Genomic DNA, 18,338 nt, shown 5'->3' with positions numbered 1-18,338 from the left:
ACATGTAACAAAAAAAAACGATGTTACATAGGATTTTTCGCGGGTTTTCACAACTCAAATAGGTTTTCATTTTAACCTTACCCTATATATATATATATATATATATATTAAACTTAACTACTGATAGTACCTTTTTATTCAAAAAATTGAATTTTAATAATCACATCTTTTTATAGTTAGCCAATCATGAGAATATTCTTCCCATCAGTCTCACTTTTTATAGTTGGCCGTTAAGTTTTATTTGAAAAGGTGGACTAGTAACAAAAATGTTCTCAAGTGGAATTATTATTGGTCAACTGCAATAAACACAATGTCTTCAAAAATACTTTTTCATGTTTAATCTTCCATTGTATACAACTTTTGTATTATTATTATTATTAGGAAAATTGGATTTTAATAATCTCATCTTTCTGTTGTTGGTCAATAATAATCCCAACTTTGTTTATTCCCACCAGTGGTCCCAAATTTAAAAAAGTTGGCTCTCAATGGTCCACCGTTAAAAAAACCTAACGGCGTTAAGTTTTTTCTGAATTTCAAACTGATTTATTAGGGCTTTTGGTCGGAAAGATGATACGAGTCGATTAACGTAAAACTTAGCTCGAAATGATGCTTCAAATGGCTTGATTAGTGCTTCAAATCGGGTGTTTGAATTTAAAATTAACAAAAGTTAAGCTGTTTGGAGTATCGTTTTGAGCTATGTTTTACATCAATCGACTCGTATCATTCTTCTGATCAAAGCCCTAAAAAATCAGTTTGATATTCGGAAAAAACTTAACGTCGTTGGGTTTTTTTTAATGAGGGACCATTCAGTGCCAACTTTTTTTAAATTTGGGACCATTGGTGGGAATAAACAAAGTTGAGATTATTATTGGCTAATAATAGAAAGTTGGGATTATTAAAATCCAATTTTCCTTATTATTATTATTATTATTTGACAAATTTCGGATGATTTTTAACTTCTTTTTTTTTAAAAATTTTTGTATGATTTTTAAAATTTACTAGTTAGAAATATGTTTATCTTTAGAATATAATGTTGTGAAAATCGGTAAACTTTTTTCAGTTTACGGCAAAAAGTATTTTTGTCATTTGTAGTGAATTGTATTTCAAAATTTGTGTTTTTAAACAAAACAAAGTAATGGTTTAGTCATAACGTAATCAAGCATAGCAATTGAATGGTAATGGTTATTTTTTTTCTTTGTTCATTCGGTTACTAACCCTTTATCTCGTCTATATCATTAACTCAAAACAAATAGACACTGGGGTCTAAGAAATGGTTGAGCCATCCTAGTAACCCTATAGAGACGAAACCGATGTTAAAACGAAGGGAAAATCCCCAAATTAAGTATTTATAAAAATAAATTTCAAGTTTTAGGTATCATTTTCAAATAATTCCAGAAATATGTATTATAAATTAGTCGTAATGAGTAAATTATGTTTTCACACGAGTAGTTTGCAGAGAACATGCCATGTGGCTGATATAACTTTTAATATACATTAATCCCGTGTACATTTTATTTATTATTTTATTAATTTTGTTCGGTTTCTCGTAAGATTTGTATACTACTAATATGTTTTATATTTTAGGTTTCGGGTTTGAATTGTGGTGAAAAGAGGACGAAAAAAAAGCAAAAACAAGCCGAACCGGAGAATCGAAGGATCAGGAAACGAACCAGACCGGCTAGGCATGCCGCCCCCCCTTCTTAAGGCACCGGAGCGCCGCGCGAACGGGGAAGGGAAGACTGCGGCGTGGCGGCCCAATGTCAGAATGTTCCAGATTTTTTTTAATCGTCTTACGTATTTTTAGCCTCCTGCTGCCTATTTAAAGACCCCTAAACTCACCATTAAGCATACCCCTGAAGTTCCAGCCAAATTTGGTGAGTTCCGAGGTGTCCGAGACCAGCTTTTGGCAGATTTTGAGTCGAAGAATCATCCGGTGTTGCGCATATTAGTTGAAGACGAAGAACACGGGTTTTATCTTTTGTTTCTTTCGTTTTCGTTATTTTACCGTCATGAATTCTTACTTGTTTGGTTTACTTAAATATAAGATGTTAGGCTAAATTGCATGTACTATCTAGGCTTATGATGAACCTACTTTGATGTTTTGATTTGACTTTGGGATTGTTTATCGTTATGGTTTTTATGGTTTAGTAAAAGATTTATTTATAATTAATTGATGCGTATGAATGCTTAGGATTGTCTGATAAGTTTTATTCCATAGTTTTCCTTGATTATTGTTTGTCATATGATAGGATTGCTATTAGGTCAATTACTTCGTGTTTTTGATTATTTTATGATTGATGTCATGATAAGGTCATAGGAATAACATTGTCGAATAAACCTAAGTGTGCTGCTAACCTAAAAACTGTAAAGTGCTAGGTTATTGATAAGTCTTTACTATTTAATCTTGCTAGATTTAGTTATTCGTAAGAAGTCCGTCTAGGGTTGATTATATATTATTGTTCATCAAATCAATTAATTATATTAAATTGCCTTTGATTTCCGCGCTGTAAGGTAGGATTTCGTATAAAGGAATTAAATTATAATTAACTAGGTGACTGTAAGGGAACTTGATTTTTAATATTGGCGTGCGTTAAAACTTGTTAGAAACCCATAGGTGTTTCTTGAGAAGGGTCAGGGGTCCTTCTCGGGTTTTCTTTTAAGTGTCTATTTTACGATCCCAGTCCATAACTAAATATTTTCCCGAGTTAATTCATAACTGAAATTTAGGGGATTGTAGCCTAGGTAGTTTTATCATCATCGTCATCTTATTTTAAATAACAAACTCTTCCTTTTGTTTAAATTACTTGTTTTCTTAATTAGTTTTTAATTATAGTATTAAATTAGTATTTTAAATAAAAACCCCGCAAACAAATATAAATTAATAAGTCGTGTTTGTAGTCGAGTCTGATTAGCTAATAAACGTAATTTAGAGAGTCTCGTGTGTTCGATATCTGGACTTACCTAGTTTTAATAGAGTCGACATGTTCACTTGTCGGTTAGTAGTTTAGTCGAGTTTTAGAGAGTTTAGAGTATTACTTAGTGTTTATTTTTAGTTAATAAATATTAAAATACTTCAAGCACATCAAGTTTTTGGCGTCGTTGCCGGGGACTCTTGGCGATTGCGTTATTAGCTTTGATTAGACTTACTTGCTACATACGTGCGGTATTTTTTTTTGTTTTTGAGTCGTAAGAGTTATATTTTAGTTTTATTTAGGATTATTTTAGTAGGAGTTTACATACGTGTTATTTTATTTTGAGTCATAGGAATCTAATTGTCAGTGTCTTTTATTTCTTTTGACTCTCGTAAATATGTGTGAGATTTGTGGTGGACCCCATTTTACGCTTATATGTCCTCAATATGTGGGGTGTTTATCACATTATTATGCTAACCCTCCTATGCATCCGCAACAAAATTTTTGGAAGGGGCATCCTTCGTATTTTTATGATGATCTACATCAGCAGCCGCAACATGATTAGAGTCAATTCGATGGTCAATATTCTAATCACAACCCTGTTGAGAGTAGTGTGAAGAATTTAGAGAACATGTTAGCTCAATATTTGGCCTCAGATTCCCAACAGAAGTTAGTTGAGCAGGACATCGTCTTGAAGAATTAGCAGAGCGTTATTACAGATCTTCAACGTAAAACAGAAATCATTACTAGGAGATTGGACGAAGAAAAGGAAGAAGAAAATAGATTGAAGTTTTTGGAATATGTGAACAAGTCAGATGAAGAGATCATGCAAGTTGTAACATCTCAGATTTTTAGTATTTTTATTCGTTTAAGTTTAAACCTATTCGGGAACGTAATTCGGATCTTCAAACTATTTAAAACTTATATTTAATGGTATTTAACTTGGTTTAACTTATTTTATAATTTCATAACTTTCAATTATGTCAAATAATCCTTAGAAACCTTTAAAATCGCTTAAAACGGCTAAAAATCGCATTTTCGGGAACTACAGGGACTAGTTTTGCCAATTCTTTCCTATTTTCGATGAAATTAACGAAACTTAAACTCCAAGAAATGTTATAGCTGGTCCAATTTCATTTTCTTGGTGTCCAAGCCAAATTTTGTTAGTTAATGTACTAGATTTTCTCATTAAATAGCTTATTTTGTTTCCTAATTTGTTTTAGCATCCAAATCGCTTATTTTTGGCATATATCGGGTAAATTAAGGTCCAAGCAAAGGATTAGAACTAAAATATAAGTCCATATTCTTAAATTACTGATAAATCACGAAATCTTTGATATATTACATCGATATTCTCATTAAAATCGTATTTTGTTACTTAAACGAGTAAATCTTCCAAATATAGTTTGTTTTTGTAATCTATATACAAACACATCATAATTCTCTACCACGAACCTGTATCCTAACCCTAGAGAGACCTCCTAGCCATCACCTACCTCTGACCATCACCAAACCCTTCGGTTTTTGCTTATTCGTTGAAGAAATGCTTGTTCGTTTGACTTTGCATGGGTATGGACCTTTGACTCATCATATCTCTTGATTCTTTCACTTTCCGGGTAAGTTGTAAACATAGGAATCATTCATATACATTCCTTAGTCAATAACCTTCAATCAATTTTGGTGGTTGAAGGGTGTTGACTGGTCAAATCGTTTAAAACTCATTAAAGGGCAAAATAGTCAACAAGTTTGACTATCCATTTTCTCATACTTCTGGTCAGATTCAACGTTCAGTCCAGAAGACTTTTATTCTCGTAACATGATTTTAAGGCTACTGACCAAAACCCGACTTCCGCCTCGCTGTTCGGATTTTGTTCAGTACCAGCTCATTAAATCTTAAATATAACACAACTTGAATTCTAAATGTCCGTTTGGATTGATTCCAGCAGAAACAAGTTCGTTTTTACTTATATTATCATATATCAAACTTCAAGATTCTGATCGTTTATATCGTTCGACGTGTAGTGGACTACTCACTTATTCATTAACTCGCTTAATCGTGTTTATATTCGTTTGTCATTAATCTAAGGTGAGTTTTATCATTCCCTATTTTACCAAATTTTTTGGGGACATATGCGTACCTATTCGTATTTCATACTCTCTTTCTCTTTCTCTCTCTCTCTCTATATATATATATATATTCAAACAAATGCATACGTGTTATTGTGAGTAATTTAATCAAACATACGTGCTACTTGCTTACTTGTGTTACTACTTAATCAATCACATATTAGAATTACTATTCAATCAATCGCATAGCGGGTGTTCCTGCTGGTGACCAATGCTCGATTCGCTTGGCAACAGTCTACATACTTGTTTATGGTTTGAATTTATTTACCGCACTTATCATGTCATGCTTATTTATATTGTTGTGTCAAAACTGGTGATATTCTCACTCAACTTTATGTTGACAAAAATCCATTTTATACGCATATGCAGGTTGCTTGTGTTGAAGATTGAAGTTTGGATACGTAGACAAGACCTTAGGATATAATCAAGATAAACATTATTTGAGCTTATATTCATATTTGTAAATTGCTTGTTATAATTGGATAATGTGTGTATTATTTGAATAAAATAATTAATTAGACATTGTCACATTTTATATGTGATAGTATCTTCGAGCTGTGAGCAATCAGATCACGCCCCGACATTTCCGCCTTATGGTTAGGGTGTGACACAAGTAACGAGAAGAAAATGGACGATGAAGTCCCACCTCCGATTCCACATGTTACTATTACTAATTACTGGAGTGACTCTGATGATGAAATAGATGAAGAAGAGTGGGTTACTTATCAAAGGTCGTTAGTGAAGAAAGAAGAGATAGAGGAGGAAGTGGATTTGGGAGATTCACTTGAGTTGATGTTTGGTGTTGAGGAAGAGATTGAGAATAAGTTGTCTGAGGAGGGTGAGTTTTTAGATTTGGAGTTAGAAGGTCTGCCTGAGTATGATGAAATAGGAGAGTTTGATTCGGAGGGTGACTTGGCATTTTTTGAATCCCTATTAGATGATATGGAAATAGTGGTAGTGGAAGAGTATCAGAGCTGGCCCGTGACACTTATAATAAAGGTTGTTGGTGCATAATGTCAGTAGTTCATAGTCTAGTGTCTGTAATCGAGTCTGTAATGATTAATTATGTTTTATATGTCTTAAGCGAAGTTACTGACAAGTTCGCTGTTTAGGCGAACTTGTTAGTCAAGCGAAGTTATGGACAACTTCGCCTGAACATGCCAGGCGAAGTTGTCGTGTATTTAAATAGGTTACGGTTTTGTTTGAGTAGAGTTGTTGAAACAGTTGTTAGTTGAACGATAGTTGAACCAGAGAGTTCGGGTCTGTAATAGTGATATCGTATCACGTGTTTTGGTTATAATATAACGTGTTTGTTTATCGTATCGTGTTTGATCTATTCGTGTCTTCTACGCTCGTAACGACCTACGCAGGGATTCCGCACCTACGTAGATCGAGATATCTCGTGTTGATCCGTCCAGGGAACCTACAATTGGTATCAGGCTACTTCGATATGGACCGAGTTGATCCTCAACAAGATGTACAGGTCTCGGTAGCACAAGTTTCGAGGGTGGATGTTACTAGAGCAGCTACGACAGTGGCTGACTCAGATTTTGATGAAGTAATGGATGAGGCAAGACGTATGATGGTGACTCGAGAAAGAACGTATGGGAAGAGAAAGAGGACGGATGACGACAGTGAGTCAGAAGAAGAAGAAGACATTCATAAGTTGATCAGACGTTCAAGAAGGGACAGGACAGGTGCAGGTATGGGAGCAGGTGAGAGTTCAAGAGTCGTACGTTTCGCTCCGCCCGCACTGTCAGGTATGTCGATTGTCCCTACATCAGTACAGGTTACAAGTTTAAGCGCCGCGGATGTTCCCGTGGTGGCTACATCATCTTCTTTTGGCATCCCATCTATCACTACTTTCCAGCTGACGACTCCGGAGATTGTGTCTTTACCACCTCCAACTCTTACTCCTTCAGAGGTGGTTGCACAATTTGTTGAGTCGACAGTCGTTGCAACTGCAGGGTTGTCGGTCACGATACCACCTGCGGTTACGTCCACAGCTGCTTCTGATGTCCCGGTTTCATCAGAAATCCCTCCTCAGTACACTCACGATTTATCGCATATGAGGTTCGATTTCGATGCAACTCTATCAGACTCGGAAAGAATAGCCACACTAGAACGGGTCGTGGCAGAGCAGTCAAGGGTGAATCTTATCCAGACCCAGGCTATTCAGCGCCTAGTAGCAGAAAATCAACTACAGTCGTCCCTCCTGGTTGAACATGGAAAAACTATAGATGCTATGAAGGAGTTCTTGGCATCTCAGGGGGAGACGAGCTGTAAAGGCGACGAGCTCAGGACAAAGAAGAGGAATGACAGAGACGATGATCCCAATGCATCGAAAGGTGCAGGTGGTGAGTTGCCAAGAACTACTCAAGCTCTTGGGACTTCCACAGCTCAGGGGGAGTCTGCAGGTGCAGCTGGCGGTTCTGGTGGTGATGAGGTGGTGATGGTAGATGACGAGGAGATGGGAGATGATGTGATCGATGCCTTGAAGGAATTGGATGATGATATGTTGGATGATGAGTTTATGTGTGAAGATGATGTTCTACCAGTCGAAGAGATTGAAAAGATTGGTGCTGAAATAGTGATTGAAGATGATGTTGAAGCGGGTGAAATAGTTGAGGAGAATGTTGAACACGAGATCCCTAAAGTTGAAAAGTCAGATGTATGTCAAGATACAGCAGGTGATGATACAGAATGGGAGGAGCAGCCTAGATGGAAGGAAGGCTATGCTCATTGGTTTATCAAAACTAAGAAGCCTGCTGTTCCAACCATGTTCAAGAAAAGTTATAATATCAAAGGCTATGCTGAATCAAAGAAAGGAATTATCTGTTGGCTATATGATGAACAGTTAAAAGTGTTCGTGGTGAAAAGATATGATGGGATCCAATACTTTAAGAGGACGTTGAGATCTCTCAATACATTGCCTGAATGTGAGGTGAAGGATTTGGCTAGATTGGGGTTGATTAATAGAAGCGACGACAACATGGCCAGAGTTATTGGGAAGATCGTGTGGAAAGAAAGTATTAAAGAAAAGAAGTTTGAGTTATTAAAGCCACAGAAGGGAAAGCTAGTGGAAGATAAGGAAAGAGGAATGAGAGCAGATGGCAAGCCATGGATGGTAATGAAGTACAAACCGATTCGATGCATGAAAGAGGTTCCAATGAAGACTATGCCTCAAGATGTGTTGAAAGATCTTAAATGGTGGTATGTTGATTGCCAGACTGCTGAAGCCGTGATGGAAGACAAAGATGAACAAGAAGTGCTAAGAGTGTATGATCCGATGCATCTTGTTAACTTATCGAAAGCTGATCTGCAAGTGTTAAATGAAAAGAAGATATTTTATATTCCTGCTTGGAAAGACGAAGCGTGGAAATATCAGCGAGTAGTCACGGTATGCGTGAGAGAAGGAGTATATGCATGAAGACCAAGATATTGAAGATTACAAGACACGTGCTTGAAGATCAAGACATGAAGCTACTGCCAAGGGGGAGTCTGTTGGTGCATAATGTCAGTAGTTCATAGTCTAGTGTCTGTAATCGAGTCTGTAATGATTAATTATGTTTTATATGTCTTAAGTGAAGTTACTGACAAGTTCGCTGTTTAGGCGAACTTGTTAGTCAAGCGAAGTTATGGACAACTTCGCCTGAACATGCCAGGCGAAGTTGTCGTGTATTTAAATAGGTTACGGTTTTGTTTGAGTAGAGTTGTTGAAACAGTTGTTAGTTGAACGATAGTTGAACCAGAGAGTTCGGGTATGTAATAGTGATATCGTATCACGTGTTTTGGTTATAATATAACGTGTTTGTTTATCGTATCGTGTTTGATCTATTCGTGTCTTCTACGCTCGTAACGACCTACGCAGGGATTCCGCACCTACGTAGATCGAGATATCTCGTGTTGATCCGTCCAGGGAACCTACAAAGGTTGCCCATAAATCAAAACTACGGGAGAAGGCAAAGAGAAGAACATCTACGAACCAGAATAAATTGCAAGTCAGAAGATGGTCTACAGGAAAGAAGAAGCCATTGGAGTTCAAGAATGACCAGTCTTCTCGATACATGTCATGCATCCGGTTCATGCCAGGTAAGTTTAAATTTTGGTCGTCTGACCCGTTAGAGATTTTTAAATCATTTTCAATTCCACTGAGAAAATTTCAATGTTTAACAAGTACCGGGTGGAACTGAACGGGTTGGATAGGGTCCAGATCAAAGAGAAACCTCCTGATTAAGTTCAAGTGTGGGGAGGTTCCGCGGAGTTTGTATAATTTTTGAGTCGCTAACGTAGTCTTTTGTAGTTTTTCTTTGTTTTTGTGTTTTTAAGTTTTGCAAGTTTGAGCTAGAAAAATGACCCCCATAAAGTATATTGCAAAATTCAAGTGTGGGGATGGAGCAGCCGACGTGTATACTTTTTATTATTTGCTGCTATTTTTTTGTTTATGTATATTGGGTGGGTTGGTTGGTCTGGTGACATGTTTTTAATGTTGAATATCTATCGAGCTGATAAGATATATTTTCAGATATTGTTTGTTGAATGTTTGTCGATTCCGTTTATGTGTGAGAGAAGGCGATGTTTGATGCGGACGTTCGGAGTTAGAGGACACTTTGGAAGAAGACTTTGGCATCATATCGTCAGTCGCATATTACCAGCTAAGTCTTTTCCATTATTTATCTTGCTTGTTTATTTTTATTTTTGTTTTTGGTTTTTAGGTTTTTAGTTTTTGTATTATGATATTATTTTTATTTTTATTTTTCGTCCTTATCCTTGCGTTGAGGACAATGCAAAATTTAAGTGTGTGGATAGGACATTTGAGTCGTAGTTAAATTTTATATAAAAAAAAAATTTTGAAAAATGTCCCTTGATTTTGTTTCTTTTTACGTTTAAATGGGAGATGAGGATACTTATCGGGAATCGGTTTTTCAAACTACTAATAATAAGATATAATTAAAGAACGCACACTTAACTTGGGATATGTCGGTAGGCTCAGCCTTAAGAATGAAAGGCAGTTTGATAGTTGGTTTAAAACGATAAAATATGATTTTTAGTGGGAAACATGTTAAGTCTGTATAAAATACGAGATGAAAGGTCGGGCCAAACTCAAGCCTGATTTTTAGTTCGATTGTTGAAAATTATAAATTTTATAGAAATCTGAATACGCTATCATACGATGCTTGGGTAGGTTTAAACGTTAAAGCATACCGTGTAGCCGGTGATATAAACTTAAATTGTGAACTTCTAGTTTTAGTGGTTAACACTTCATAGGCGTATGTTTTATAGCCTTAAATCCTGTATTGATGGGATGCCTCGGTTCGGAGACCACGGGTCGTTTTACGGTTGTTCATCTGGGTATCTTCGGATATTTAATAAATAAAAGGTTTTAAGCATAAACCCGTAGTTTACTGCAATCATTACACTCACTTACATCAATTACAGTGAAGTAAAATCTTGATGATCCAGTGATCCCGCTGTTCGTCATACGTGGTCCTCTTACTTGCGTCCCATACCATTAAGAACATGATCAACTAGAGACACGATGTATGTAAACCGATAGATGGAAACTTGTAAAATCACGGGTGGTAATGGATCCGAGGTACTGCTTGATAATGGTGGTATGTCATGTAGTGGGGATCACTTGCTAGTTAGTTGAATAATTGAACCTTAATCGTATCTAATGGCTGTTTGGTAGACTTTGAGGTTTAAATTTAGGTGGATAAACAATATCCTTGATTGTCTTAGCTGTTCACGAAAAATGTGCAACAATGTTTTAATTTGCTATCTATGAGGTTTAAGTCAAGTTGGGGTGGTTTAATCCGGTAAAATCTAAAATAAAACGGGTCTTGACCGTGGGTTCCACTAGATTATATACAAAATAATAATAATAGTTGGATTTTACTTGTCCCGGTAAAGATAAAGGCACGGGTTTAAGTGGACAACAATATCGGCGATCGTAGTTTTTGCGTTGTTCTAAATTTTAAGATAACCTATATGTTTTTAAAACTGTATTTCTCCGATTCTCATCCCATTGCAATGAGACCTTTTTAGGGACGGAAAAAGGTTAAGTGTGGGGATATTTGATATAACGTTTAATACATTAATCCCGTGTACATTTTATTTATTATTTTATTAATTTTGTTAGGTTTCTTGTAAGATTTGTATACTACTAATATGTTTTATATTTTAGGTTTCAGGTTTGAATTGTGGTGAAAAGAAGACGAAAAAAGAGCAAAAACAAGCCGAACCGGAGAACTGAATGATCAGGAAACGAACCAGACAAGACTAGGAAGACAACCGGACCGGCTAGGCCCCCCCAAGACACCGGAGCGCCGCGCAACCGGGGAAGGGAAGCGCGCGGCACGGCGCTGCGGCCCAATGTCAGCATGTTCTAGATTTTTTTTAACCGTCATACGTATTTTTAGCCTCCTGTTGCCTATTTAAAGACCCATAAACTCACCATTATGCATACCCCTAAAGTTCCAGCCAAATTTGGTGAGTTCCGAGGCATCCGAGACCAGCTTTTGGCAGATTTGAGTCGAAGAATCATCCGGTGTTGCGCATATTAGTTGAAGACGAAGAACACGGGTTTTATCTTTTGTTTCTTTCGTTTTCGTTATTTTACCGTCATGAATTCTTACTTGTTTGTTTTACTTAAATATAAGATGATAGGCTAAATTGCATGAACTATCTAGGCTTATGATGAACCTACTTTGATGTTTTGATTTGACTTTGGGATTGTTTATCGTTATGGTTTTTATGGTTTAGTAAAAGATTTATTTATAATTAATTGATGCGTATGAATGCTTAGGATTGTCTGATAAGTTTTATTCCATAGTTTTCCTTGATTATTGTTTGTCATATGATAGGATTGCTATTAGGTCAATTACTTCGTGGTTTTGATTATTTTATGATTGATGTCATGATAAGGTCATAGGAATAACATTGTCGAATAAACCTAAGTGTGCTGCTAACCTAAAAACTGTGAAGTGCTAGGTTATTGATAAGTCTTTATTATTTAATCTTGCTAGATATAGTTATTCGTAAGAAGTCCGTCTAGGGTTGATTATTTATTATTGTTCATCAAATCAATTAATTATATTAAATTGCCTTTGATTTCCAAGCTGTAAGGTAGGATTTTGTATAAAGGAATTAAATTATAATTAACTAGGTGACTGTAAGGGAACTTGATTTTTAATATTGGCGTGCGTTAAAACTTGTTAGAAACCCATAGGTGTTTCTTGAGAAGGGTCAGGGGTCCTTCTCGGGTTTTCTTTTAAGTGTCTATTTTACGATCCCAGTCCATAACTAAATATTTTCCCGAGTTAATTCATAACTGAAATTTAGGGGATTCTAGCCTAGGTAGTTTTATCATCATCGTCATCTTATTTTAAATAACAAACTCTTGCTTTTGTTTAATTTACTTGTTTTCTTAATTAGTTTTTAATTATAGTATTAAATTAGTATTTTAAATAAAAACCCCGCAAACAAATATAAATTAATAAGTCGTGTTTGTAGTCGAGTCTGATTAGCTAATAAACGTAATTTAGAGAGTCTCGTGTATTCGATATCCGGACTTACATATTAAAATACTTCAAGCACATCAGTGGCCATAAACTAACCATGACGAGCACCTTCAATAATCATTTAGTCGCCACAACTAAAGAAGTTGCATGCCTCGTGATCAATGCCCATGAGTATTGCATAAATCGTTTAGTCGCGGCGAGTAGATTACAACTTTTCGAGACACGGGTAGTTTACTAAACTAACCATGACGAGCTGCTTTGTTTACCAAATGGATCGAACCGGTTAGTTTTACAAGAAACTAATTGCACCGTCGGTTAGTAGTTTAGTCGAGTTTTAGAGAGTTTAGAGTATTACTTAGTGTTTATTTTTAGTTAACTTAGTTAATAAATATTAAAATACTTCAAGCACATCAGTGGCCATAAACTAACCATGACGAGCACCTTCAATAATCATTTAGTCGCCACAACTAAAGAAGTTGCATGCCTCGTGATCAATGCCCATGAGTATTGCATAAATCGTTTAGTCGCGGCGAGTAGATTACAACTTTTCGAGACACGGGTAGTTTACTAAACTAACCATGACGAGCTGCTTTGTTTACCAAATGGATCGAACCGGTTAGTTTTACAAGAAACTAATTGCACCGGCTAGTTTGAAAGCTCAATTAGTCATTATGAGTAGATCTTGGTCAACGACTAGTCCTTCCGGTATACATTTGCTATACGAATAGTTTATTATCAGTTAACTCGTCGCAACTAGTTTAACCTTATAATCTACCCGGGGATACTCGTTTTAGCTGTAAACTGATTTATTTAAAAAATATTATGTAATCCCTTATTTTTATGTCATTTTTTTAAAAGTTAATTATATTATGTCTTTATTTTATATGATTCTCTATTTTTATGTCACTTTTCATAAAAAATTATTATGTCATGTATCCTATTTTTTTTATCTCTAATTATTATGTCATGTATCATATTTTTATAGATTCTCTATTATAATACTTATTTCTGAAATATTTTAAAAATTATATCTAAAACTTAAAATTTATTTTAATAAATACTTATTTTAAGAAGTTTCTCTAAAATGAATTATTGACCAGATGTAATTACCGATCAATAGATAGATATCTCGGTTGGCGAGATGGAAAGACAATATGCCCGCAAGTACAAATAATGTCGAACATAATGATACAAAAAATGTGATCTACTATACACTGACCAAATACTTTCTTTAGTTACACACCAAAAGGAAATTGGCAAATCCCCCACGTGCACACACATAACTATCCATTTATGCTTTTGGCAGTACACCCAAGAGAGGTCGTAATAGTTACTACATCAAGAAAAATAAAATACAAAGAGAGTAACAATAATCCATGATTTTCGAGCCCATGCAATGGAATAAGACGTGCATAATTTCTTATATGACCCCACTAGATAATTACTAATTTTTTTTTTACCAAAAATAAGTAAAAGTTTAACTCTTAAGTAAAACATAAATTCGATAATTTATATATAAAAAGTAAATAACATGAAAATAATTGCAATTTCTTTTGTTATAAAAGGCTGGCGTTATTCCTTTTATTAAACATACAATTTTCTATTAATTAAAATATTTATATCTTATTGTAAATTTTCGTGCCTACCTAGATGATCGAATCAAATACCCCCTCCCCCCAACCACACTCAAAGCCGCTCCTGACTCAAAATATACTACGTACTATTGCTTTACTATTTTGACAATATTGGTTTAAGGCTTTAAAACCTGTAGGGTTTCAATACCAAAAAGTATTTTAAGACTACATACAATCAGTATACATAATCACATGTTTTGAGACTATATACATCGACATGATTATTTTAAGACTGTATCAATATACATAATCATATCGAGATGATTGTTTTAAGTAAATGCATCCACATGATTGTTATTACATTATCAGTATAAATCGACATGATTATTTTTAAGACTATATACATCAATATAATAAAATTGTGTATGGAGGGGACCAAAGAAAATTGGACAAACTTGTTGAAAGCTTTAAGACATGGTGGAAACCATCATATATATATATATATGATCTCAATAATGCAAAAAGAAAAGCCAGCGTAGTAGGGGACCAAAGTATTTTCACTATATGTACGTGCAACATGTAGGTCTAATCTATGTTTCTACCCAATGGAAGCAATGTTTCAAGCTAGTTTGATTGATTGACTGTACTAAAATATGCGACTCTTAATTCAAATTCGAACCCATATATCTAAAATTGTGTATGGAGGGGACAAAAGAAAATTGGACAAACTTGTTGAAAGCTTTAAGACATGGTGGAAACCATCATATATATATATATAATCTCAATAATGCAAAAAGAAAAGCCAGCGTAGTAGGGGACCAAAGTATTTTCACTATATGTACGTGCAACATGTAGGTCTAATCTATGTTTCTACCCAATCGAAGCAATGTTTCAAGCTAGTTTGATTGATTGACTGTACTAAAATATGCGACTCTTAATTCAAGCTAGTTTGATTGATTGACTGTACTAAAATATGCGACTCTTAATTCAAATTCCAACCCATATACCATACCATAATGGTATTTCCTTTACATATATTATTATTATTATAATTATTATTAGCTTTTATATAGCTGTTAAACTGTGATCTTATTATTAATATTATTATAATTAGTAGTAGTTTTTATATAACTGTTAAACTTTGATTTCCTTTATTTTGCTTCATACACATGTACTTAGAGCCGAGGGTCTCTCTGGAAGCCACCTCTTTATTCCTTTGGATAGAGGTACGGTGTGCCTACATCCCACCCTCCCCAGACCCTACTTATAGCTTTGCTGTCGGTGGGATTTTACTGGGCATGATTGATTGATTGATTGATATCTATGTTAGCATTGTCTTTTAAATTTTAGGACTGATGCTTTGGATTCTTTTGGCATGATATTATATAAAAAAAAAGGTCAAACATAACATTAGATACAATGAAATGTATTCTATACATGAAAATTTAAAATACCATAGTGTGTTTTAAATTGTTATGCATGTTTTACAATGCTTCAACATAGATACTACAATCAAAGACATAGTTTTCAAGACAATAGCTAATAGGGTTCATCTAAGAGACAGGGAAAATCACATACAAAGATGCGGATTCCAAGACCATATTTGGCGTGTTTAAATTTCAACAACGCCAATTAAAATATTCAGAGGAAGATATTCGGTTCAAAAAAGATATGACAGCTAGAACAGTTTCCTTTAATGGTTGGGGGAGCACTCCCTTATGTGAACTTGGTGGGAATTTTTTCAGTCTCAATCGCTTACTGATATGATTTATCTCATCCAAGCCAACACTCTAAGACTATCTCCAATGAGCCCTTAGGAGAAGTGCCCTTGAAGGCCCTTGGATGCATTTAGCATCGGGGTGTATTGAAATTAAGAGAAGTGCCTTTACATAAGGGCATGTGCCCTTATGAAAAGGTGGGCCCAAAGTAAAAAAAGAAGTTTTATATAAATATTGTGTGTAATGGGTAGGTGATGAGGTGTAAATTAAAGAGGATAAGGATATTTGTAGGGTTGGAGATGAAATTAAGGTTTTTAAGGATTTGTAAGGATATTATGTGACAAATAACGTGGCAGTTAAGACCCTCTTGAGTGGTGGGTTCTACTGTGTTATTTTATCCCTTCATTGGTCAGAGCACCGCGCTGTCAAGGAGAAGCTACCTTCTTGGGATTAACTAAGAAAAGAGAGCAAGAGAAGAAAAGAAAGTCGCCATAAAATAAACAAAAAGGATATAAAATCAAAGGGTTTAGCTGAGAGATGATGAAAAGTGGTGGTAGTTAAAGGCATTAGACAAAAACGTTGATCAATACCATTTCTAATGTGGTCGATGTTGGGTTGCCATTTGTATTGTAGTGTCTAATATTATTACAGAAGTAAGTCTATCACAGACAAGCTCCGAAAAAATCTAAGTAGAAGTTTTGTACAAAAATCTCATCATCTTGTTAGTGACGTACAAAAATCTCATCATGCTTATTGACACTATATACGAGCTTGGATTGATAACTTAGAAGAGCAGAATTGATCTACACTCGTTTCAATGCATATAGCAAGTAAAAGCCAAGAATTCCCTGCCAAGAAGGCCCGTCGTGATACGTGACGGGTGGAGGAGTGACCCTTCGCACTATGCGAAGGAGCCAAGAAGAAAAACTGACTAATTTTTCCTTTGCGCTACGCGAAGGACCAAGGGAGAAGACTTTCGCGCCACGGGATAATGCTTAAACACGGGAAAATTAACCTAAATCATATAAAAACACTTTTTAGCCTCCATTTGAGATATCTTCCATTTCAACAGCCATAGATAAGCTATAGGGTGATTTTGCATCATCTCGGAGCTTTCGGTTTGCTAAATCAGTCCATGCTTTCATTAGATAAGCGAGCTAATTATCATGCAAATGCTAGGCTAAAAACCTTTGTGATCACTTTAGGCTATAGTTTTGTGTAAACTTGCTATGATCGAATTCTATGTACTTATGGTTTCAAAGCTTGATTGATTGTCTTATTTATCTTCCTTTGCTTTTGTTCTGATTGTTTAAACAATTTTTAATCTGGTTATCATATTTTCCATCAACTATTCGGTTGTGTTCATCATCATTTAGGATAAAGTTCTTATAGCCATTGATCCGATAGCTGTTAGTCATTGCATAATAATTGACCTTCATATTATAAAACTGGTAACTAGGTAGATCAAGTTTAGTTGTATCAATTGCTCAGATTAGGTTCTGTTTGTCATCAAAACCAAACTACTAGGTCTAATAATTACTGTGCAATCAATTTAACAGAATTTGTGACTATCTTGTTATCGTATTACCTGAACCTAAAGGGAATCACTCTTTTTTCATAATCGTTTAACCAACTTGTGTTGCGTTTTTATAAGTAAAACTAAAATCACTTTAAATCTGCTAGACATCGTTTGTCCAACTTAATAATTAAATAAAAATCATAAAAAATATGTTTCTGACTTGCACTTTCCACTGATTCCATGTGGAGACAACCTTACTTATCCGTACTAGTTTTAAGTATTTAAACTTATTAAACACTTGCTTTTTTTTTATTAGAGAATGACATCTACATCAAAATGGCGCCATTGCCGGGGAATCAACGCGTGAAGTGCTAGTTTAGTTTAATCTATTTTTATTTTTGTTTCTATTTTTTCTTCGTTTGATTTTATGCGGGGTTTTGTGTTTCGTGTGTGCAGATAATCTTTTAGGTATATGCATACAAGGTATTCAAGAAGTAACGAGCCACTTCAGTTTGATCCAAAAATTGAGAAAACAGCAAGGAGAAACCGAGTAGCTCACAAAACTAAGATAAACCAAATACCAAAAACCGAAATATCAGAACCAAAAGCCGAGAACATGAGTAATCTGAACAATCAAGACCCACCCATTAACCAAACCGAAAACCAAGATTAACCACAAGACCAAGAATATCCAATCCCACAAAACAATCTACCACCCAACCAAAACATAAACCGAAACAAAAATCGAGTAAACCGGGGGGTGGCAATCGAAATCAAAGGTAGCCATGAAACTTTGGGCGATGACCGGTTAGTTAGATCAGAACCACCGAACCATCAGAGACCGTTAGAGTTTAACTAGGATGAGAATGCGATTGATCTTGATATTGAAAGGGTTGAGGATTTTATTGTAGGGGAGGATTAGGAAGTTGATTATGAAGACAAAGAAGAGTTTGAGGATGCTCAAG

The sequence above is a fragment of the Bidens hawaiensis genome, unplaced genomic scaffold, assembly GCF_021521415.1.
Source record: "Bidens hawaiensis isolate Kalapana, Puna unplaced genomic scaffold, B.hawaiensis_p1.1 tig00018571_1, whole genome shotgun sequence".
In the NCBI taxonomy this organism is placed as follows: Eukaryota; Viridiplantae; Streptophyta; class Magnoliopsida; order Asterales; family Asteraceae; genus Bidens; species Bidens hawaiensis.
This window is presented reverse-complemented; position numbering follows the sequence as displayed.